Consider the following 26117-nt stretch of genomic DNA (forward strand, 5'->3'; position numbering starts at 1 on the left):
CTGCTAACATGCCTCTAAGTGCAGATGAGGTCCAGGAGTAGATTGGTCTTGATTATCAGATGAATGGTGTAGAAGGGCTAAGGCCTTCTTGACTTTGCAACTGAAATGGTCTTAAAAGCAAAAATTTACATCACGTAATTACTGGTCAAAAACACAGTTTTGTATTTGTTGATGTAGCTTGCTCCTCTAGATAATTTCTGCTCACTGCCTCTCTTGTTTATTACAGAACAGGAAAGGTGGATATGGAGCAAGGAGGTTCAGGAGGATGTGTATGTGAGCACTGAGTCAGCTGGCTACCGCACAGAGAAGCTGTTCCTTGCCTGACCTTTGCCACTGAGTTCTTCTGAAATGGTAAGTTCAATCATTTAACTCAGGGTTGTAGTAAGCATTTTGGTAAACCAGGCTCACTTTCCATGTGCTTGTAGTTGTGGTGTATATCAGGGCCAAATTGTTTTAAAAATAGAATGTTTTTAACAACAGATACTATGGAGAGAGGCAGGGGTAGTGACCTATGTGTCACTGGTTATCTCCATTCTTGATGTGGCTGCTGAGAAAGTAGAGAAAACTTTGAAGAGCAATTGGAATAGAAAGCTTGAAAATGGCATTCTTGCAGGTTTGAAACAGTTGAGCTGGTAAGCTACTGCCTTCCTGTCATTTCCTCATCAGCTTCTTATTTCTTTATGCTGAAAGTCATGTCTTCTCATCCTAGCAGAACGGGCCATGCAGTGTTCTTTTCTGCTTCAGTGCAACGTCAGATAGGTCAAATTAAACAGCCTTCAGGTTAAACAGCTGAAAATTAAGCTGGATGACTTTGTATTGAAGCTAGTGAAGAGTACTAGCACTAAAAGAGGACTTTCTGCAGAATGTATGATGAAAAGTTGTCTATAATAATATTGTGAAGAGCACCTGGAAGAAATTATGATTTCTACTTCTAGAGCAGAATTTAAATTATATAGTATTATTAAAAAAATTAAACAGAAAAAAAAAATAGATTTGGTGATTGTTATTTTAACCTATATAAAGGTTGAAGTGAAATTTCATGAAAATTAGGATAGCAGAACTGTCTGCAAGTCTGTTACAAATGAACCGTGTAAGAGGATCAAATCAGTGTTATCTCCATAAGCTGGATATTGGTATTTCCTAGTGTTTTGCTTTGTACCTTTACATTCTTTTTAAAGCAGTGAATAACCTACATCAAAAAGTTATCAGTTTTTATTAAAGGAGCATTAAAATTTCATGCTTTTCAGTCTTAAACAAATCTCATCTATAGCCAGTGTGGAGAGCAAGTTATCTTTTACCTCTTTATCTATCCTTAACCATGGATATGATTTCAAATGTGGATCTGGCCAAGAATGAAAATTCTTTGAGCCCCTATTTCTTATGAGACCCCTGGGAATAAAGCATCATGCTTTTCCAGTGTCTTGGCCTCCACCTGCCAGGTGCCTTTGGAAAATTTTGCAGCTTACAAAGGACAAACCATTGGAGTTCACAAATATCTGTAAAAGCAGGCAAGCAGTAGACAACTCCTGCAAGCAAATCCAGCAGGAGGGTCAGTGTTTAAAGCAGAATAGGCGTTCCCTGCTTTTTGAGAGAAATGGGGTCTAGATTGGGTCTCAACTGTGCTGAAAGCCAGCAAAACTGCTGGCTTCCCTGGAGACAAAACAAAGTTTTGTCACTGTTATTCTCTGTTTTGAACTGATATTCCACCACTGGAATGCCACACTCATTTGAATGCATTGTAATACAGATCAGAGCATGTTCTCATTTAATTGCAAAAATGCACATTTTGCAAGCACTCAGTAGGCAGCACAGCTTGAGATCTCAGCCCCAGTGCAGTGGTAAAGGGATAGTTGTGTGTGAAGATCCTAAACTGAGTTTTGGCAGGGGTCTTGTAGGTGTTACCATTTTTTTTTTCTTTGTACTGTTCTTTATTCCTTTCATCCTCCTTGCCTTCTTCTCAGCCCCGCTCTTCTGTTGTTATTCATAAACTTAAATACCACCCCTCTTGCAGGTATTAATAATGTTCAATCAAATTTTACTCATATTTTAAGCAAGCGCAAACATTCCAAGGTGAGCTAAATTTAAGCCAAGTTCAAGTACAAACAAGTAAAATGCACAGATTTCCCTCATTTTGCAGAATGCATTAAGGCATGGCGTGAGTGTTGGTGATTTACAGGGAATATTCAAGAACTCTCTGAGTGTGGCAAGACTAGCAGGTCTCCTGGGGGCCAATAGCTTCCTTCACTTTTACTTGCTGTCACACAGGGAATTAGATATTCACTCAGTGATGTGCATTTGTTTGCTTGCTAAACAATAGTAATGTATTCAAGTATGAAAATCACTTTTAAGCCAGTAACAAGAAAATCCTTTCAGCCTTTCTGATGCTTTTAAAAAATAGTTATTCTGATAAAGTGATGTGAAACTGTGTTTTAGAGTTTTTTATAACCTCTTCAACCAGTATACAGTGGATATGTAGAAATGAATAAAGGGTGTACTGTTTCCTGTTTATTAAGAATTTTCAGTCATGCATGTTATATGTAAATTTTGTGGCCATTTTATATTTTGGATTTGGAAAGCTTTTATTATGGAGATGAAGTTCCTGCTATGATTACAGCCTTGTGCACGAAGATGCAGGAACTCACAGGTACCTCCTTTCCTGTGGCTACAATAATTGAAATGGGAGGGAGAGCTCTCACAGTGTCAGTCAAGTTTTTCTCAGATCTCTACTTAACTGAAGTTCTGGCTCAATAGAGCTGTGCTTAACCATCATCAAATGGCATTCACACACAACCCTCCTCTGCTACTATGCATTTTTAATGTCTGTCTAATCAAAGCGAATCCTCTGAATAAGTTACATTTGTTAGAAATTAATTTACTTCTGCTTGATTCAGTTGAGTTCAATGTGCTGGGGAAAAAAAAAACATAACCTACTCTTTTTTAAATTTTTTTTTAAGACATCATATTTTAATGTATTTTTTTTTCCATCTCAGCTGTAAATGTCGTTTAGATTATTTTTAGAGCTGTGTGATCTGATGGGGTTCATGCTGAAATAAACCTGCTGAAATCAAAGCCACTGCCATCAAGTGGAGCTGCGTCCTTTGTGGGCAGTGCTCAGGGAATTTGACTTCTTGGGATGTGGTATCCTGGTATGGGGCTGCATGGCGTTCAGACAGCTAAGCTAGAGCATGAACTGAGTGTAGCAGCTGGGAGACCATAGTTTAACCAGTTGTAATGGCCCCCAGTAGAGATGCAATGTACGTTCACTCTCTCCCTTGTGATCTTCTTTAGTGTCACAACAGGTAAGCTAACCAACATCAAAGAATCTTTTCAGTTAAGCTCTGATGTGTATTTCTCATTAACCACCTCTTAGGAATATTACACCTGCTACAAAGGCTTCTTTTATGTGTGAAATAACTGGGTCACAGTTTTTTAATGTGTTTTTTTTTTTTTTTTAATTCAAGATAAATATGTGGAATGAAAGCTAGTTAATTGAACTTGAAGTTTTCCATAGCTTTTCTGTTCAAAGAAAGTGACCCTTCACAGCAGTAGAACAGCCAGTACTCCAGTTTGTGATCCGTGGGGAGCAAGACATAGCTGGACAAATATCCTGCTGTTTCTCAGAGTGAGGACTTGAATCTGCTTGCCTCTGTTTCAGAAAACAGACAGAGCCTGCTGGCTATTTCTCTTTCTGTGCAGATAAGGGTATAAACAAACATGTGGGTGTTTATGCAGGGAACAGTTCCAGTGGGAAAGATGGATGAATCAGAACATCTAAATTTCTGCTAATGTCCTGACAGTGCTCTGCTGGAGGCAGTTAATCTGCCTGTGGAGAACTGCCTCTGTTATGCCGGTACTTCCTTCTTTGAAGTTGGAAGCTGATATGTCCTTCCCCTGCACACTCAGATCTGGGCTCCAAAGGACCCGTCCTCACACTCCACAGCTCCTGGATCCAGGCTATGGGTACTTTGCTCATTTGCCTCTGGAAGGGGATCTTTCCAAAATTATGCCTTGATGCTCTGATGCTAAATTTTTGAAATATGAAAACAACAACAAAAAAACTCCAAAGACTGGAGAAATTGTATTATGCCAAGTGTTAATAGGAAGTGCTGTGCACATGAAATGCTGGAATTAGAAAGATTTTAGGGCCATGTATGCTCAAGACTAAGCTTCTAAGCTGAGATGCTGGGAAGTGTTATATCTTTTCAATTGTTTTAGTTTCAGTGTGGATCTGAAATAACAAGTCAGATGCTTGTCCTGACCCTGAAGACTTCCATGTGAATGGATGGTGGTGTTGTGCCTGGATATGTAGGGTTGGTTTATTAACAGGCATTTGACTGCAAGAACTGTGACAGCAGGTGTGAAGATAGGCTGAGTTAGAGGTTTGCTTCAGGTGCTCAGCAGTGACTGCAGGAGACAGCGGTGTCTGGGGCAGAAGCATTTATTCCACCTGGGTTTTGCTCCCATGCTCTTATCCTCCTTCTGAAGCCAGCTGCAGGTCTTGGGCTTCCACCCTACAGCTGGCCTGCCCATTATCCTGGCCCTTTACAAAGAAAGGCTCCTCCATCTTGGGCTCTCCCCTAAATCAACAGTAGGCAATATATAGTCGACCTTTATTAGTCTCATTTCTGCTGTTATCAATCTCTTAATTAAAGAAAAAAAAAAAAAAAAAAAAGAGATTACTTGTGACATTGGGTACTGTTAACAGAAAATAACTTTTGCTTAAATCCTTTGTTGAACAAGGATCAAGTTAATTGTATGCTTAAAGAGAAATATCTGCCAATGTGCTCTGTGCTCACCTTATACTGGTGATGAATGCAGGTTCAAGCCCTTAGCAGCTTCTTCAGATGCTGTCAGAAAAGGAAGGCATGTTCCAGAAACAAAGTTCCTGTGTGGTTTTTGAAGACTTTGTTGTAATAAGGTATGGTTAAAAAAAAAAAGGCGAAAGGCCATTCGAATATTACATCTTTATCCTTTTCATGAGAGGATGGATTAAAATGTGAAAATTAAGAATTGTTAAAGACTAACAAAGAAGAGAGGCTACAGGAATGATTTTAATTTCCTTCCTTACCATATATAATGATAGCCCTAGGGCAGAATGAGGAAAATGTGGAATGTGTGAATGGAAATGTATCCATTAGGACTATACTATTTTCACTTTCCTTGGCATGAATATATAGCTAACAAAAATACCATTGCAGTGCAAGAGCTCACTCTGTATAATTGATCCATTTGCTATCATAACATACAAATCATAAAACAGCAATTGGGAAGATGTTTTTTCTCAAAATGCCAGAAGAGTTCTAGTTACATAACATTGTATTTAATCTGATCTTAAATGCCTGCATTGTATTCATTCCATAATGAGATCAGGAATTGATTTGGTTTGCTGGTCTGATGCCAGCATAGCGCAGAAGTTTGTGTGTGTGTCTAAACAGAGGTGAAATGAGTTCATTGTAGCGTGGTTTGGAGAGAGAGAGCAGCTGAGAAACTCCTATGTTTAGGGTACGGTGTGAGCGTGTTTGCTATGAGCATCCAGTGAAGGATGGAGAAAGAGAACCAAATGCCCAGTGTCCCTTTAGGGAACACTTTAGGGAAATACACTGGGCAAGTAGAAAGAAAATGAGGTGCTTGTGGTGGCTGTTACTGCTCCCAGTTCTCCTTGGCAGTCTTCTCTGTTCTGCTAGATTAAAGTTACTTTGCTATTATGCATATTATAGGGAAAGATCATTTTTCTTAATGTAATCTTGCCTTGTAGTCCACTTGCTATAAAGGTGCTTACTTCCAGTAGGCTAATTGTATGATTCAAAGTCATTAATTAGCATTTATGTAGCTGAGTTCCTGCAGTGCTCTCAGGTCCATGCTCATGACTGTTTGTACATGTATTTCCTAGCCTGTGTCATTATATATCCAGCTTTATGATTGCTGATGAACACAGAATACCAACTTGCAAAGCAGAGCAGATGGACAAGTAATCAGCTTAATGAGTTAATGTCACAAATGAGATGACCTAGCATTTACCTATTATTCATTTCTGCTAGGACTGTTTCTGAAGTGAAAACTGTTTCTTAATACAAACTTGTAAAGCTGCTACTTCTCTCCTTGAAGCAAATGCTGCAACATTACCAGGCTAGCCACAATGGTGCTTACCAAAGTCCCTAGCTGCTGTAAAGGGCTGGTAGGTTTTGTCTAAGAAAGTTACCTCTGTACTATACCTATCTTCTAGTTAGGTATTATTACTGTGCCACATAGACGATCACTTATTTTCTTGAAAACTTAAAAATCTGCTGTTAACACCTTGCCAGCATGTCTCTTTGGCAAGTGCTATGTATTCTTGTGGCTGCTTTCTCATTTAGTGGCTGTACTCTTCTTCTTTCAAAGAATGTCACACTTGCTGCCCTCTTGATACAGGAAATCATTTATATATGTGCCTGAGTCAATAAGACTTGTAGAGAAGCTTAGTTTTTATGTTCTGCTGAAGCAACTGAGAGAGTTAAGGGCCTGTAAACCACTGTAACCTTGATTGTTCCTTCAGAGCTATGCAACTGTTGGAGTTATTATTCCCAAAATGGCTCATTATTATTAGGAAAACAAAAAAGGTGAGTGTAAAGAGGGTACTTAGCTTTTTGTGCATAGCTTTTCAAAAAACATCCTCAGATTTGCATGTTGTTCTCTGGGTTGAAGGCAGCTCTCAGTTCTTATTGCGCTTCCCAGTGGATTCCTACAAACATACCCAAGTGCCTCTCTCATCCCAAACCGCGCAGCGACTGCTCCCGTGTGTGAGAACAAATGGGCGTTCCAGTTGGTAGTCTCAGATCTGAGAGCTGTTGCCATTTCTCTTCTGTAGAAACTTAACAATTTTCCCTGCTGGAAAGAGTCAGTCATCACAAGAAGTAATTGCTCATTAGTGCAGTGGGGAGGAAGATAATAATATGGCATCAATTATTTAACGTGCTACTGGTCTATTAATGTTGCCCTTAGTAGGTGCATTATTGAAATAAAGGATGCAGGGCACTTAAATTCCTTTCTAGGTCTCTATTTTATATTTGATGTTTTTCAGAAAGTTATAAATTAGGTTGTTAACTAATTGATTTATGGGATGTGCTCATTGTGCCAGCAATTTTCTGCATCAGTTGTAAATTACCTTCTTTTATTTTGTCATTTACATAATTATATTTTACCCTTTTGCCTGTGTGCATAATTTGTTACCCTGACAACCTTTATCATTCTAAAATTTTTGTGGGTTTTGTCAATATTTCTCATGTGGATACGATAGTGAAAAAAAAGGTATCTATCCAAGTGATATGAGGTTTTAAGTGTCAGCACTGTCTAAGGATAAAATCCATTAACATGCCTTTAGAAAATAGATGAAAATGTTGTGTTATAACTGTACAAAATTATATGTAAAGTAGCCTTTTTACAAACTAGAGTTAATAGGGAAAAAAAACACAGCACTTTTAAAATTTAATTTAGAATGAGTGGATTTGCCAGTTGAATGACATGGAAATTTGGGCAATGGTAGTTATTTTTGCATTGGCTGTTTGAATGGTAGTACTCCAACAGGTCAGCTCTTCTGAATATCCATGAGAGTGCCCATTGCCTGATTGACAGAGCTGGCTTCTGGAGCACTGGGAAGGTGCTGACCAGTAGCCCTTGCCTACCCCATTATGTCCTCTGAGCCTTTGTTGGCTGCAGAAGACCCAAAGCCCTTCCTGGTCTGTATTAGCAGGTACGAATATGTATGCATATCCATGTAGTTGCATTTGAGACAGCTGTATGGTACAAAGTGCCCAAACAAATTTAGGAAACCCTAAACATGGTCCAGTAAAAGAGAAGCATTAACATGTATTTTGGAGTGCAGCACAAGGCATATTTGTACACACAAGAGACATATATCAAATGCTTCTGCTGCTCAGGATGGATTTACAGCAGGCTAAGTTTTGCTGCTCTCTGAAAGAAAGGCTTGCTTACCAGTCTATGATAAGAATTTGTAGGCCATGTTTTACTCTAAAATTGTGATGGATTCATTAAGTAATAACTCACTTTCCAAATATGCAGCTGATTTCATGTTAAAGTGTGAATTCATTGATTTTTATTTATTTATTTTTTTTTTAAATCAGGATTCATAATTATGCTGAAGTTTCTACAGATTCCTTCCTGCAAATTCAGTAATTCAGATGTTTTGTTTAGTTTTGAGGGCATACTACTAGTTTAGTTTGAAGTCTAAAATTCACTTAGAAATGTTTAACAGAAGCAATACCTGTGGTGACCTTCTGTTAAATGGTGGTGTATGTTTAAGTGGTGCGACTTTCTTTTTTTGTTGCTCTTTTGGTTTCTGTGTAATAACGGTAATAACAGGTCACATTATGGCAGCGTATACCTTTTATTCAGTGGTGTGGAACCAAAATCTCTATGTGAGTGGTCCATCCTAAAGCTTGGCCACTTACCTGTAATTACTTTCACAGCAAGTTGTCCTTATTCCTAAACCTTCCTTAGCCTTGGGCTATTATCACTTTTAAATGCTACAACTTGTTTCGCTCTCTTTTCTTCAGAATGTGTTTCATTTGTAGTTTTTAAATGTTACAAATTTCCAGCAGAACATAATTTTTAGAAAATGTCACCTGTGCATTTTGGAATCAAAAGAGTGGATCAGCAATTTGAAAAGAGGGCCAAGAGCTGGGTTTGGAGGTACTTAGATTAAGGGTACTTCCTTAGCTGAAAGGAAAAGCAGGATGATTTATTTATTTTTTTTAACCAGTGTTCCATAAACTGTAGAAATCAAGTCTATTTTTACTACTTCGACCCCAGAACTGAAAGATCCTTGAGTTTACATTTTATTAATTTGAAGTGAGCTGAATAAAAGAACATTGAGCGTGTTCAATTTAATCTTCATCTCAGTGAACTAGAAGACCATATTTTAAAGACTGCACAGTTTTTGTCATGTAGATCTTATTTAACAAGCATCAGAGATTGAACAGGGAAGATGAAGAAGCAGGACTCACACAAGAAAGTAACTTTAGGGAAGCAGAACCTTAGAAACTTCCCCTGCTGGCCATTTGGGCAAGCAGTTGTGGCAGCGTTTCCAGGATATCAGAATGCACTTGTTGGATCTGGTGCTGAAGCAATTGCCAAGAATTAAGAAAACCAGACAGCGCAATTAGCATGGAATACCCTCATGTGTTTCCTTCACCTTCTGAAACATCACTGCAAATTGCTTTGTCTTGGATAAGTTTTGGCTGGATGGGTTTTATTACACTAATTTGCTCTCTGAGCTGACTCTGTTAGTGTTGGCTTCTTAAGTAGAACTACTGGGTAAAATAAATAGCAAACAAAGTTTGAAAGCCATATACTTTTACTTGTATGCTCAGAAAGAAGTAGTAAAACTCCTCTATTGAGGAAAGTGTTTGAAACTGTTAGACTTATGATTAGTGGCAAATATGATTTTAAAAACATTATTATTATTATTATTATTATTATTATTATTTGTAACTTTGGGATTTATAAGGGTATTTCTTGGAGAGTAACTTTCCTTCTGTGGAACAACTTTGTCTTCCTTACAAAGATGATGAGCTTGGGATTTTAAGTTCAGCCTCCTTCTGTCAAAGACTATTGGAGTATTTCTTATCTTTATTTTACTTATTGCACTGAACGTCTTTAAAGAATGTATGCTGTATACAAGAAATAGCGTAGCTCTGCCCTAGAATATGTAAGGACTTTTCTGTTACTACCGCAATGTGTATGATCCTAAAAGCTTAGCTTTGTACAGCAGCTGCTGTAGAAAATGGTTTTATCACAATTCTATGAAAAATGCTTTTTGCTTAATGGAAAGGAGATCTTTGAATAGTTGATTTTCAAAGTATCCATTGAAGCAGTGGAAGTTAGTAGCTATTATTGCATTGAAAAATGTAACAGTGTCTTAAGTTTAAACATTTCAAAAACTGTTCCTGAGAAATGTGTATGTGCAGTTTGAGGAGTACTGACATTTGCAAAGTTTGAAATGGGGTGGAAATGCCTGAGTTTGTTGCTGCATTTGGAATAGAATACTTAAAAATAAAGCAAATAGTTCCTCAGAGAGCCATTATCAAATCATCGATGTTTTCTTCCACTGCTACATACTGTTCAAATCAGTCCTCATCTAGGTGTAAATGAGGATTTGAATGAGGATTTCTTACTGCTTGGAGAGCCAGCTTCACATTTCCATTTACTACCATGTCTTATAGATTTTAACATCAGCAAATTATTTTTTACTTCACAAGCAATATAATTACTAGCGACAATAGATGCTAGATTAAAGAACCAGACCTTCAGTTTAGAAAAAAAGCAATGATATTCATAAAGTGGAAGTAATTTCAGAAGCTAGTAGGGCACTAATGCAAATGTCTGTACCTTCTGGACAAAAATACTTGTTTGCTCGTGGTAATGTGAAAAGGACTCGTGTTGCATGTGCCAGAGCTGCTGAGAAGTTATTTGGTGAGTGCTGAGAGGATGAGCATCTCTGCTGCTGATTTTTTGGGATGGCTGATGGAACTTGGTGTGTATGTTTACATGAATTTCTGAAGTTCTCTCTGATCACAGCTAAAATTGCCTCCTGATTTATTGGAGCTGATGACCCTTAAGCAAAGACTATTAGTCTGCTTAAAGACTCCCATTTGACATATGTGGGCTCTAGATCAGGCTTCATGTCATTAAACAGCTATATTTCCTGAATCTTGGAGATGAATGCACTGGATTCTTGAAATGATATTTGAATTAAGCATTATGAGCCTGAAGGAGGAAGTAATGGGCGATATTCTGTAATGTAAGTTATAGGGGAAATTGGAATAGAAGATAATAATGGTCCCAGAGGGCCTCGGTGGTTATTAATCTCATCATCTTTCTTCCCTCTGTCACCTCTCTGAGTCAGAAAGTGGTGGTGAGAGAGACCACAAAACTGGGACAAATATCAGTTACTTTGCAACCCAAAGTTGGTGGCAATTGGCAATTTGGTGAATACAAATCTGCTGTGACTTTTTTGAAATGACACAGTTAAAGTAATATTTATGGGAGAAAGACCACCACCAACAATAACTACAAAAGCACTTTAAAATCTTAAAGCTGGATGTAAAGTAATTTGTGCTTATATATATATGTATAAAGTATGAATTTTGTAGTTTATAATATTAAATTTAAAGGATAAAAAAGAAATTTCAGGTAATAATTTAACTGTGTGGAACTGCTTGGAATGATGCCACCTTTTGCTTCTCTCTTCTATAAAAAATAATAATAATAATCTGGTGGTCCAAGGGACTGAAGTCTGGAGTTGTTCCAGGTAGTCCTGAGCTGTGTTATCTATGACTGTCTTCTGTCCCACTGAAGGCTGAGGCTGCTCTGATCTGTTGTCACATTTATGTGTGGTGGAAAAGTGGATGTTCAGGAGATCTCAACTGCCTGCAGTTTTGGTCTATAAATTCTTTTTAGCATTTATAAAAAGCTTAGAGTATATAAAATTGTCTCCTTAACATATAGAAAATTTCCTTGGCACTCTTATGAGCCTTCCCACTGTCCCCTTCTGTTAGTGCTTTGCTGAAGTGCTAACCTAGTCAGTGATCTGCTGTGGGTCTTGCAGAAGGGCTTCCTTGAGTAGGAAAGAGGATTTGGGCCTCATATTTTTTGGAGAGATGAAGAAGAGAACAGGGGGCGGTATGGTAAACCCAGCCACCTTTTTCTTTCCATGGAGTGTCTCCCATTTTTTTTTACTCTGAATATTTCACTTGTGCACAGAGCTGTGGGAAGCAGGAGAGAAATCTAACAGTTTAGCAAAACAGGAGCGGAGGCAATATCTTCTTCAGGTACAGGTTAGTTTTAATATACTTCCTTGCTTTTTTGCAGTCTTAGCCCTAAAACAAGGATATCTCTGAGAAGGTTAATCCTGTCAGTTAATGTGATGGTAGAGAGGCTTTTCTGAGTAGAAATTCTAATCTTGCATTCTGCTCATGAATAACAAAGGCTGTATTACAGAGAAAATTAGAGGTGAACTCACTTTTCTTTATTCTTGATTATAGAGTTCAGTGCTTGCACTGCTCCCTTTGCTGAAAGAACCCCATAATCACCCTCTGCATTTCCTTTTTATGCTCACCCGCTATTCAATTAAGAATTCATTAGACTGCACACCTGCAGTGCCTTTACCCTGAACTGTAGTTTTTAACCCCTTATGTCTTCACAATTGTTACACGGCCTGTGCATGTTTGACTTCAGCCAAGTAAAATTCACAGAGAAAATAATTTGCGAAGATAAAAACTTCTGTCTTATTTTAAGCCATTTCATAAACAAGAAGTGATAGTATTTTTGGTGAGCACTGAGGACTAGAAGTGAGATTTACTGTGACTTTCTGAGTAGGCAGGACAGGTGAGGGCATGAATGATGAATAACCAGAGTGCAGTGAAGCTCCCGCTAGAGCAAGAAAGACGGAGAAGAAGATTGAGGAGCTGCTGCACTCCTTATGTTGGACATAACTAGCAAGAGGCATTTTTTATGCTTTTTGGCTCATGTCCCTTCTCCCTTCTAGACATGTGAACTCACTTGCTAATCTTTGGTGGCAATGTTTTGATTTTGGTACATTTGTGAGAGTTCTGTTGCTAGTAGTTTGTGGTTGGATCCTTTTCATTTTGCTGTTTTGGCAAAGGTTTTCTGAAGAGGGCATTGCCTGCATGTTGTTCTTAGCTGTGTTTGAGTTGTAGTGTAGATACACAGGGTTCACTGGAAAGGCAGGCATACCTCATATGTCTGTGTTGTTCTTCCACTGTAAAGTTTCATACTTTGCTAATAATTACTTCTGATTTGCTGGTGTGGCAAAAAAGGCAGGAGGAGCAGTGAACCAGCAGATTTGAACAATAAGTCTTGGTGCTGAATGATGCCTGTATGTGAAATCTAGGATTTGAGGGTTTTTTTTCCTTACACACTTTCTTAAATTTATTTTGTTGTGAGTCTAGCATGTAATGCACCCAGGACAGGGGTTTATAATGTTTTCTTTTCCAAAATCTTTACTTACTGTTACTGTAAGATCCCAATACAAAAAAATACATGCTTTGTTTTTAATGATGATTTAGCATCTTAAAAATGATATTTACCCTGGATGTTTTTATGGTGTACTTTAAGCAGTCTGTTCTTCTCTCTACACTGAATAAATTTTATGTGGCACAGCCAGAGACTCATTCGAGCATCTCCTCCTCAGCAGCTGTAAATGACAGCAGAGGCTGAGGGGGCGGCAGGAGTGTAGAAAGTAAAAGGAGGTGATTGTGGGTTTTTAGTGTTTGAAGACAGTGCAGAAGGAATAGAAAGGTGAGGATTCCCAGAAGGGGGAGGGTAGAAGCTCTTCAGAAACACAGGGGAAATGAAAGAGGAAGGAAGACATGGTAGCAGCAGCTCAGGACAGTAAGTTGGGGAATTCAGTCCTGTACAGCAGGTTTCCCCTTAGGAGGTTTAGCTATAAACAGGCTGACAATCCTACAGCAAAATAGTTTGGGAGCCCAGGAAGAAAGCTGAAACACAGAAAACTTCCCAATAGCACTCTTTCTTACAATAATGTCTATGTTCAGTGCCAGTCCCAGCAGGTAATCTTGCAGCATGTGACAGGACCAGTGTGTGGGAGAGGCTTTTTGGATGTGTGCAGGGCTAAGCCATGCTCAGGGCAGCTGGACAAAGCAGTCTTGTCAGTGCGCATGTGCTGCCATCATGGAGCCTGCTGCTGGGTGAATGTCACCTGCTGTCAATGGGCAGTTATGCTTCACTTGTGGCTAAAGATTGATGCTATAAGTGGTTTCAGTGCTTTCCTTTACTGAAACCAGCTATACTGCAGATATATGTGGCATAGCATAATAATCATCCCTTCCATTATCCTCCCTGGCTTCTAGCCTTCACTAGGTGTAGGAGATAATGAGTAGATCCCCTCTGAGAGCTGATGTTATGACAAATGCATGAGACTTACCAGGAGATCTGAAACCTGGTTATTTTATATAGTTTGGAAGAAAATTGCCTTTGCATGTAAGTAAAAGCTATATGAAAGAAGACAGTAGGAAAAAAAAATCGGTGTAATGTTCTTTCTGAATGAGCTTTTATCAAGGACATGAGCAAACACATAATTGTGAGTTTGATTGCAGTTCACATACAGAAAAACCTGTGTGCTTACAGGGCTCTATCAGGATCACCTGTTAGCAGGAAGAAATCCTCCCTGCTGAAGCTGAGACCTTTTTCCCAAAAGGGAGATGCTAGTGAAGTTTCCCTGAGCTATTGCTGGAGCTTACAGACTTCAAATCATCAAAAGGAATCCTAACAAATTTGTGATGTGTGGCACTAACACACAACACTGAGCAGCAAGGGAACCAAACCAGAAATAGGAGATCATCCAAAGAGATGGGAGAAAGGGGATTGTACTAAACCAAAACCACAGTGGAAATCAACTCTTTTTGCACCCCAGATGCTGATTTGGGAACATGGTCATAGAGTATAGAAATAGATGTTGCTGGCATGCATTCTTTTTGTATTTGTTATATTTACATGTACATGGTATTATTACTCTTGTTGCTGAGTAGGATTTGGGAAGGGTCAACAGGGCTTGAGGCCATTAATGAGTTATGCACATTCCTTTAAATGAAGGATTATAAATCTTCTCATGTTTTCAAACCATATAAAATTTGCCAGCTATTGGTAGAACTACCTGAAGATTACTTTTTGATCATTTGATAGATTATTTGTAATTGTTCTCTTCTGTCCTTTTGGCTGTTGATTTTACTGGCTCAAAGAAATATTTGTTGAAATAAAACTCTCATGCCTTGATAGCACAGACAACATAAAGCAGAATGGATGTTGGTTACACAAGTAGTAACTGCAAAATAGTCATTGACTTAAAAGATATATGACTTGTGCAGAAACTTTAAAGCACTCAAAGTGGCCTAAACCAATTTTCACTGCCTGCTTAAAATACCAAAGCTTTTAAGTATGTTATCTTTGGATCCTCTTAATGCTAAGTATATATTCCCTGTTTCTTTGGCTTTGGGGGAAATTAATAATGTTAGTTCAGGCTCTGGGATACAGGTTAAATGAGAAAAGGATTATGGAGAATTTCAAGAGGCATGACTTAAACCATCTGGTAGCAGAGAAGTTTGTGGATACTTACTCAGTTTCATAGCACTTTTTGTTTGCAGATCTGTCACACTAAGAAATTACACAAGCTCATGGAAGATGTTACTGAAAATGTGTAGTCAAGAGATGATCTTCTCTGGGACACATAAAAGTTGCCAAGTAGGTCTTTATAACAGTATTTAAGATGTTTTTATTTGTAAGCACATTTGTGAAGATGCTAAGTCAGGTTCACTTAGAGCATTCACAATTGCATTAGAAGGTAAGCTTAGATACTGGCAGCAAGGAAGAATTTTTATTGTACAATAAAAACATATTGGAATATATCCTCTTAATGTTGTCTGAGATATGATTATCAGATCTATAACTTTATGCAATTATTTTGGTCACACTGAGAAATATTTATGTCATAACACAACAGCTGCATTCATTGTCATGCTCTGTCTGTAGTCTTTGGTGGCTGTGATTCTTGTTTGCTCAGCTTTCTCCTTAGTGGATGATGCTATTTATCTTCATACTGAAAAATCAAGTTGGCTTTGTATCACTCAATGTGACATTTTGATATTTTCCCCTAAGATGTGACTAACAGTGAAATAATTCAGGAAAAGCAAAATCTAGGATGTTGCTTGGTAAACAGGATGTGCTTGTAAATGCAAAGTGAAGACTTCTCTTGATTTCTTTATCATGCTTCTCTGTGTGACAGCATCCCACGGCTTGTTCCTGCACAACTGCTGCCCTGTTCACTGCTCTTACTGTAACTGCTGCTCAGTGATATTGGTATTTATCTTTTCTTGGAAAGGAGTTCTTGCTTTATTCACATTATGTGTACTTGGAAATGGAGCAGGTACTGTCCTCCATAAATTATTGCCTACCTTAATTGTCAGGCTACTGATGATGGGCAAATTCAGGCCCAGATGTTTATACTGGACGCAGCTGAACCTGTTCAGTCTTGGCTCATAGAACAAATCTGTAATCAGTGCCAAAAAGGAGAAACTATTTTATGAAGACTGAATGCATAATGAATATATGCATCCTATACAACACACAGTTCTTAAAATGTTAAAAAGAAATATTTATGTCACTGTTCTGAATTCTGTATTGGAATTACTTTGTCCTTGAAAAGCTTGGCAAGGGCTGTCTCCCACAGAAGCTGAGTAACAACTAGCTTTAGAAAGGATTAGCATATGTGGTGTTCCATAGAGTGTAGTCTAATCCTGACTATGACTTTTAGATTCCACAAAAGTGTAAATGCTAAAGAAGATGGGAAGTGAATCAGAAACCTCCTGAGGTAATATCAAAATTGTTGTAGTAATAAGAATATTTTGAAAGGACAAATAAGGCTGTTGAATATTGAAACACATTTTGCGTTGTAAGTTGACATAACTTTTTAATTGCACTCATAAAAGGTGCAGCATAACAAATGAGTTATTAAGGTCCCAGAAGCAGCTGTTGTGTGTGAACAATCAGCTTCTAACTGCTAGCTACAGCATCATTTTCAGGACTAACTGGAGGCTTTTATAGCTCTAAGCAAAGTGAAGCCTTCTGGGTCTTTGAAGCTGCACGCCCTGGCTCTTTGTTCAGAACAAAATGAAACTGTGCTATGGGAGATGTGGACTTTTTATCTCCTCTTGTGGGAGATGTGGTCTCTTTGGCTCCCCAGAGAGGGAGGAACCCCAGTTTACTAGCTTACTGTGTTGGAGAATAAACTGAAATCTGCTTGTGAAAAAGGCGCCCCAGAGATGGGGACTCCAGCGTCGATATGTCCATTATCAGTGCAGCCACATCCTCCTATGGAGATGATGGTCAAGTGGGGAATGCAAGGGTACCTACTGCTTGACTTGGGGCCTCACCCTTTTGTGCATCCCCAAAGGCCTCAAGAAAATGTTATAATTTCACTTTGGACAGGTTAACTCTGTGATACACTGCTGCTGTCAGTCCAGAGTGATTTCCCAGCCTCATTCAAAGAGCTGTAAGCTAATAGTGCTGCTATTGCACTGCTGTGGAAAACAGGTATTTCTGCTGACCAGCAGCATCTGTAAGGCAGCTAAGTAGAGACCTGTTGACAGATCATCACCTCACTGTGCTTATAGGTTATCCAGTGGCCAGGTCTGACGGGGCGAATAACCAACTTCTTTGTTGCCCAAGGTTCTGTGAGACAGCTCCAGACAGCCACTTAGGGGGATTGCTGTGGGAGAGCACTCACTCTATATGATTTAAAGAAGATGTATTATCCTGGATGGGGTGCCATACTTGAGCACAGTTTGAGTACTGCTGTTAGAGATTAGCTATCAATATTATGGCATTGACTTAGTTCATTCCCATATCCTTCAAGTAGCTGCTGTCACAACAGCATCTTCTCAAAAAGGTCAAAAAAATTGTAAGGCTTGTAAGGCCAGTGCATAAACCTGTTGGATGCTGCTGGATAAAGCTGCTGTTGTTTGGGATGTGTCTCTGGACAAACAGCAGCTCACTGAAGGATCCAGCTTCTTTAGGAGTAGAAGTCCTTATGATGGCAAAATTCTGAAAAGTAATGAAGTAATAAAAAAATCCATCATTGGTACAACAAGTTGCAGCCACAGCACAATGAGTAGAAGCTTGTGGGGAACTGAATTCTGTGTACTCATGCACACAGTGCATATACTTAACAAGATGCAAATACAGAATAGAGTGGAAATTGTAGTTATAATTGTTGGTGCTTACTGAGAAGTTACAGAATCAATGTGCACAGTATTTGATCATCTAAGCCACCGACTGTCTCTCAGTTTTAACTATATTTATGTTGGATGCAGGGTTCAGCACATGGTTTTCTTCATTGCTTTTTGTATTTCAGAACATGAGAAAAATCTTACCTGAAAATAGAAATCAAAGATAACATTCAGCCAATTTGCATCTGTGCTGTCTTCAGAAAGCCTACACGTGTCTAGTGAAGAAGCAAACTTATTGCCATGTTTTTTCAATTTGATCTTTTATTGGTAGTGAAAATATTTCCCTGTAGAGTAAGAGATTATTGCATTTCAACCAAAAAGTTATCACAATTCTGCAAAAATGATTGACACTTTGCAGTATCAGCCCTTGCAGCTTATTTAAGTCAAAATTCAAATGCTTATTTGATCTGAATGCATCTTTTTGGTTTTGTATAAACACATGCAAATGGACATACTTCCTTATTACAAACCGAACATTTTCCTTTCTCATTCAGGAATGTTCTTCTTTCAAGGCAGACATTAGAAAACGTGCATCAGATACCTTGTTTTGTTTACAGGTAAAAATTTGTCTGAGGCATTATAATGAAAACAAAATAAGTTAGAATGTTTTTATCATTTCTTTGTTTGTTTTTGAGATTTTTCAGTTGTCCCCTCTACAGTTACTTGCTGAGTCTTCAGGAAACCATATCCACAAGATTTTAAATTCCCTAACCGAGTTACCCTACCTCAAGCTGAGAGAGATAGCTAAGCAGAAAAGCTTAGGGTACTAAGCATTGCTAGTACCCTATCCTTAACCTCACAATAGCAGTCTGCCTCTGGAAGGACAGCATATCTCATTTCTTCCACAAATTTTGAGATTCTTCACTTTGTCTGTCCTGTTTTCCAACACTCACTGGTCAGCTCCCTTTCATCCTAACTGCTGATTATTCCATCAAGCAGCCCGTGCTATGGAGAAATATAAAACTATACCTGGCTCTTAATTTACTTTACATTTTGTAGTGACACAGTCCTTCTCTTTTAGAACACATATAATGTATCTTTTACCTACACATTGGTACATGACTAAGCTATAAATTCAGCACCCATTAAAGCCTAGCTGCTAAGCAAGAGACCAAATACATGATTAGTTAGAATGTAGTTTGTCTGCATAACATCATTTACTCATTCTCCAAGCCTTGTGTCACCCACAGATATTTGGGATATAGACCAGAACAATGGGCTGAGGTATTTTCTTCCAAAAATGTGCATAGCAAACCCTTGAAAAGTCATCTTAGAAGTTCAAGATGTCAGTGGCACAGTTGCTTATGAACCACATTTATCATTCTTTATATATATACTTAGCAATTTGCGTTCTCTCCCTGTGCTGTAATATCTAGGTAGGACATTGAGCAAATGTGAGGCATTGCAGAGAAGGATAAAAGGATAGGAACTGAACATGCTATTCAGCTGCTTGTCAGCAGCCTCTTGAATGAGCAACAGTCTGGTGGTTGTGGGTTAGTCAGGATTTCTGATCATGGATCTCTGGCTTGGTTTGACTCATTGTCAAGTCCTGGGCAGCCCACAGATGCTTCTGGTATGGAGTGTACATACCTAGCAAGAAATCAGCCTTTCTGCTGATGCAGGACATGGAGGAAAGCTGGCAGCAGGATGGGAGTGCTGTGTGTCTCCTTGCTGGTTGGAGGGAGCAGCTCTTTCATGCAAGAGCTTGTGTGTTTCAGCAGGGAGTATGGAGAAAGAATGGGCAGTTTAAAAAAATGAAATGCACTGTATGGAAATAAAGACTCTAAAGTGCTGTTTGTCCTTCACACCATGCTGAAAATGTTGAGGGCTACTAACACATACATTTAAAATTTTATTTTAATGCTGTTATCACAGGTATATCTTATGGTGTACTTGCATATATGTGCTACCTGCCAATGACCTACATTTCCTTTTCCACCTTCCGCATAATTAATGAAATGTGTGCGTACATAGTCAAGTCATATTATTGAAGCTACAGAAGTTGTTATTAACATGTTATCTAATTTGCATAATGAAACCAGATGGCTTTAGAATATTTAAGCATTTTTTATCTTAGATGTAATTGTCATTGTGTCTTTAATTATTAACTGAAAAAGAAGTTACAAGAATAATGCATATGAACTTTCTGGAATGATTGATTTAAATAAAAAAGCCAGAGCAAATTAAATGCCTTGAACTGATGTGATCTGGCACTAGTGAAGGACAATAATGGTTTTAAAACTCATTTTTGTAGCCTTAAGCTTATTTCTAGAGCTGATGTTAAAGTAGGAAATAAAAGTTTAAAGTATAAGATAGATATGCTTTGTGTTAGACTTGTGGAAGTTCTCTATGTGCAGATGATTGAGTGATCTTGAAAACAGTGTAGGAAGAAGGTAATTTTTACTTAAAAATGCTTTAACAAACCAGTTGGAGCAAAGAGTTGGACTTGGTCTGAAAATATAGATATTATAAAAGGAGCATTTTCATGTAAATGTGGTAATTAAATAAGTATTTGACTTAATGCACGGCCATTTGTAGTCAGTTTTCAGCTGTACGTGTATATTTTTGCACACATCGTGGTCTGCCTTATAATGTCGCCCCTTGCATGTAACATCTTTCAAAAATGTCTTTGCCTGGAGCATCTTCCAAAAGACACTGAAAGAGCATAATTATAAACCTGCTGACCCTACTGAAATTGGAGAAAAACCTCATCTCAGTCAGGTTTTTGGAGGCTCAGCTCATGGAATGGCACTGGCTTGGATGAACTGTGCTGTTTATAACCAAGCTTCTTGCAGTACTGTGGAAACTGACTTAGGTAGATGTTGTAAACAAGGACTCCCAGGCTTTGACAAGAAATGATTTGAAGTAAACAGAGTTGGTTTGAGAGGAGCACCCTACCAAAACCTACTCACACAAAGTCCTACAGCACTGGCTGTAGATTCGGTTTTGAAGTGTACACACTTGTCTTGCTAAGGGCCTGCTGTAACATGGTAACTGAACAGAATAAAAACGTATGGGCAAAATGCTAAGGTGAAGAATGCCTGCAACAAATGGCAAATTCTGCAGTTCATTAATTAGTAGAATTATATCCAGTGGTAGTCTAAATCTGCTGATGTAAAGCTGACTTACCGTATCTTAGTATTTTTATCTCTTTGGTGAGCGTGTCTCCAGTAGGTGCGTCGTAGGCTCTGCAGAGGATAAGCTGCCAGATTTCATTTCCTGTTCTTTGCTACCAGGTCTTACAGCATTACTTGTGTGTTTAGGGCTGAAAATCACAGAGTCTCATTCATTTCTCTTTTCCTTCAAGTAAATGTTGTGCTGCCTTTGGAGAAGTTTTAGGTTGCCGACCTAAAGGGAAGGTTTTCATGTGCACTGAAGTTTATGACAGAAGAGACTTGCAGCAATCTTCTGAGAATCTGCAGGTCCTGCAGAGAGAGCTGCAAAGGCAAGAAGGGAGTAGACCCAGACAAACTTCCCAGGTGCTAAAGAAGCAAACTTCCTAAGGAGCGCAGAAAAAAATCATACAGTTTACTGCAAGCCAGAAGGCAGAGCTGTTAAACCTGTGAAGCACAAACACATCCTGATAAAGAAATCAGTTCTAAAGCACCATTCAGTCAGAGACCCAATCACTCTGGGGGTAAGATGTGCCTCTCACTTTTCTGGTCTGCCTAAATAGCAGAGAGCCAGACTGCACTCTCAATGGGCGCGGTTGACTATTTTATCTGGTTTGGAATGAAAGCTTAGTTTGGAGCTGAGAAATACTTGTCAGTGAAAGTTTTTATTAAAATTGCTAACTTTCCTTAAAGGTCACGTCTCAGTAGAAAAATATTTTGTGAAATTGGTGCATTCCCAAGAAAAATCTTCTAGAAAAGTTCTTGTTCAGCTCTACTTCTGTTCCTTACAGTGTAGGAGGGTGTTTTTTTCAAGATAAGCATTTTTATATTCCAAGCTGGTGAAATTAATAGTCCTTTGACTGTTGCACCTTAAGGTTTCTTCACATTTTACAGGTAGCTATTTTAGAAGCTCAAAATCCATTAAATACGGATGGAACAGCTGCTATAGTGAATGTACCCCTTGATGCAAGCAGCATAAAACCTGAGGAGGTCTGGAAACTGAAAACTTACCTTACTTTGAGGTGTTGCAGACCCAGTGGGAGAACCCCACGCAGGTGCTGTTAACAGCCTGTTCTGAAAAAAACAGTCGGTAAAGTGAGGCTTTTAGAAAGTGTTCAGGCATATGTTTTCAAAGGCAAAAATTAGACAGGGAGATTGAACTTTGTATTTGCTTATGGTGAGGGAAAGAAAAACTATTATTAGCAAAGATCTGGGCTGGAACTGGAATGTAATCCTCTCAGCTGCATTTTCCTACTCAGCTGAGCTACAGAAGCCAGCAGTCACAGTGTGTGGAACACAGTGCTCAGAACGTTCCTTTTTCCACTCAAAATCTATTACTGGGGTTGAAGACAAGTATAAGCAAAATGCAGAAATAACTGGATCACAGAGCGTCTGCCTTTTAATACTTGTTTATATGAACTGGAACATTTATCTACTTGTAAGGCTAATATCTTTTGTTACTTGATTTGGAGGGGTGTCCTGCCTATGGCAGGGCACTGGAACTAGATAAGCTTTAAGGTCCCTCCCAACCTAAACCACTCTATGACTTTATGATACTTGACTTTAAGTATTTAACGCCAATTCCAGAGCCTTTTATAAAGTATGCTGAAAGCAAAAGCAAGGAAGAAATAGATGGCAGTAGCAACACGAAGTAACATAGATTATTGCTTTAGTCTCTTTTGTTCCCTTTAACATGGCATCTCAAAGAATGTGGATATAGGTGGGTGATCTTCATATGGATCACCATCAAAATTTTGAGCTGAGTTCCTCAGTGTTTCTCCCTAGGTACAGACTGGCTGGCATTAATTGCTGGAGGATTTCATTAGCTCTGTTTAGCAGTTCTTCAAAAATTTGAAGCAGAAAAGATGACTTGCTTTGTGCTGTTGACTGATGCTCCAGTATGAAGCATTTGAGAAGGGTCCAGAGATGATTTATCCCTACCTTAGGGGGCAAGTAGCTTGTGGTATTGTGAAGCCTGTCAAGGTGATATACTTAACAACAGCACTGTGATTGAAATGAGTTTTTTCAAAGTCATCTGAACAAGGACAATTTCCCCAGAATTATTGTTTTGCTTTAACACGCACACATAAATATTTCTGAATTTGTTTGTTTTTTTTTTTTTAAAAAAGCAGGAAGAACAAAATTACTATTGAACAGTCATTATTTCCTTGGAGAATTAAGAGAAAAGAGGAAAAAAATAATGAGATCGTGGAAAGGTTGCTGTGGAAACAAGAAAAGCAACAGTTAAAAACATCTTTGAGGTGATAGTTCAAGAAACTTAGGTTGAAAATCTGCTGTGTTAATTACAACCAAAGGAACTTAGGGGCATATTCTTATCTTTGTTTTTTTTCCTTCTGTGGAAAAGTTCAAGATTAAATACAAGCATCTGTTTTGTTAAATGTATGCATTTTCTATAAATGTGTAAATGGCTTTATGCCAATGAAGCAAAACTGATGAGCAAAATAATTCTTTAATTGGGAAGAAGTAATGAAGAAAATAGAAGTAGCTGTGGTAGCAAGGATATACTGGATTGAAGAAAATGGTTTGTTTTCTTGCTGCTCACAGCGTGTGCTCTGCAAAGAGGTATTGATTTGCGTGGCCAAGTACATCAACAAATGTGCAAGGAGTGCCTTGTGAAAAAATGTTGTCTGTACTGGTGTATCTGCTCTCTGCAGTTTGTTGAATGGTGTGTCTAGTAGCAGAAAATGTTATTGTGGCTCCCAAGGATGTGATGCTGTATAGTGATATTATGTGTTGGCAAAGATGAAATCCGTATTAGAAGTTCCAGCAGGATATATCACGTGTTCCTTTCTTTAAACCTTGGCTGATGTGCTGTAGCAAGATCACCAGTAAGTGGTAGCAGGAGAAAGGCAGGCTATTCATAATGCCTCTGCTCAAGTATTGTCATCTGAGAGCTGCAAGAACAAGTTCTAGTGTGGCAGGATTTATGGCCCACTACACACTCTGATTGTTTTGTGCTTTTTCTTTTGCTGAGCGTAGTTATTGCTGAATATGACGTTGAGTTTGTATTTTGGAACTTGGTCATGCTGTGTTCTGAAGCATTTTCAAAGATGTTTTGAAGGGTGTAGGGATGTAATGGAACTGTTCTGTGGGAAGCCTGCTTCTAGGAAAGGGTATGGAGGCATAAAGAAGGGAGAATGCTATTTCCCCATAGAATATCTTCATTCTTCACTTGTATTGTTACTGTATCAGTGGGCAGGTAAACCTAACAGATAATGAACGTGTTATTATGTGCCCTGAAATGTTTAAAAAAGAAGAAAAGGAAGAAAGAAAAAGTGCATGTAGATGTTAGCATAGCTGATATGGTTCTTCGAAGGAGTGATATTCTTATTACTGCTCCCAGGGGCATGTTCCTCAGAGGCTGAGAATAAAGGAGGGCTTCAGGCAGTCAGCTGGCTTCCTCAGACACAATTGGCAACATATCAAACTGGGATGCATTTTGCTTTATACATATAGGAAAAATGATATCTAGAAAAGAGAAGCATTAATGAAATTGAGAGTTTTGTGGTTGAGTTTTTTGAGGCAGTTATTAAATGCTGCACTCCAATCCTCTACCTGCAGTCCTTAGCACAAGGCTGTAGCTGCACAGACGTCATTTTGGTAATGAGATGAGACTTATTACGAGACTGAAATTAATTTCTCTTTGTTAAATTTATCTGTGTAGAGCAGTTATAAAATTGCTTACAGCAATCAAGATCCTGGTGGTTTGCCAGCTTTTTAACAGATAAGCAGTTTAGAAATAATTATTTTCCAATAGTGTCATTGAAGTTGAGAACATTTTTGTTCCTCCTACTCTTTCTGCTTTCTTTTTAATTAAATATGGGGGGGGGGGAAAGGGAGGGATATGTTTCTAAAAATGTGTAATGGACAGGCTCTGAATACCAAGCACGAATATTGTACTTATTTCTCCTTTTAAGCATTCTCATGAGACACTGCAAGACTTGGTGCAACTTCTGTATTCTGTTTTATAAAATAATTTTTTGTGGTATTTCAAGTAGGTTGTAACTCATCAGTAGTGCTATTAGATAAATCTTTCCGTGTGTGATGCAAAAATACTTGCACACGTCTCTGTATTTAGCTGTAAAAGAACATCAGTGCTCTAAAGTTATGCAGAAACTGAAATTATGGAAAACTAATTAATGGTCACGTTAAAATGCATTTCACGCCTCTAATCAAGATGCCTGTACCTCAGTGCAAATTTACTGTGCAAATAGAAGGGAAAGTAAGACGCGAATTTATCTCCCTTTGGGGTTATCTGATTTTTCTAGTAGCATCTGAACTCAGTTGCAGTGTGGGGCATGCAGGGCTCAGAGAGCCTGGAGGGGCTGCAGGCTACTTGCTCAGGGAGATGCTGTGGGGCTGAGGGAGGACATGGGGACTGAGTTTCTTCCTGGTAGATATTAGCAAGTCTGGAAAGGGTCATGGAGTGCCTCCCTTTGTGGGACGTGATAATACAGGTAGGGTACAGAGGGGCAGAAGAGATGCTTGCAAAGGTGAAGGCACAAGTATTGCTCTGGTGGAGAGAGCTATTCCTCCAACAAGGGCAGGGCACAACTACGTGTGTGGCAGTGGGAGGGCAGCACTCACTGATGCTCTTAGTTAGGCAGTGTGCTTTGTGCTCTGGGTGGAAAGGAGGATGGAAAAGAAGAGACTGATTAAGATATTCAAGGTATTATATGCCACAAGATCTGTGGTACATGCTGTCCAGACCAGCAGGAGGTGTGAGTGGACTGCAAATCACTTGCTTGGATTTAAGAGTGTAGTCACTGCAAATTAAACCTTACCCAAATCTATAGACTGTTACTTCCCAAGTTCAGAGACACACCTACTGTATTTCTTATTTCTTTTTCTTTCTTTTCTTTTCATTTTTGTTTTTTTTTAATCTTCTGCATGAGAAAAAAAAGAGAATTATTGATAAGTTAGAAAAAATAACCTGGACAGACTGCCATTTTCTAAGCCTACAAGCTTTCTAAAATATACCCTCCAAGTCAGGAATAAAAGGCACTTATGAGAGGAACAGAATCCTGAGAAATGGACAGTATCGATCAGTGAATCTTAGTGGGAATGAAATCGATTTACTACCTCTGTTCACTTTTTTCTCTTAAGAACGATTTTGGTATATTTGCAAAGTAGTAGCTTTCAGAAGCAATGACAAAGCATGGTAGTT

The 26117-nt window shown here is 38.6% G+C and overlaps 1 long non-coding RNA gene across 1 annotated transcript in view; it reads left to right on the forward strand.

Moving 5' to 3' along the window:
• Positions 1-229: 229 nt before the first annotated feature.
• The window catches only part of LOC116653630, a 42787-nt gene continuing 16899 nt past the window's right edge, over positions 230-26117 (forward strand). The window contains exon 1 of the long non-coding RNA XR_004307829.1: positions 230-351. This is a non-coding gene — a long non-coding RNA (uncharacterized LOC116653630). The remainder of the gene's footprint in view (positions 352-26117) is intronic.

The sequence above is a fragment of the Coturnix japonica genome, chromosome 6, assembly GCF_001577835.2.
Source record: "Coturnix japonica isolate 7356 chromosome 6, Coturnix japonica 2.1, whole genome shotgun sequence".
NCBI lineage: Eukaryota > Metazoa > Chordata > Aves > Galliformes > Phasianidae > Coturnix > Coturnix japonica.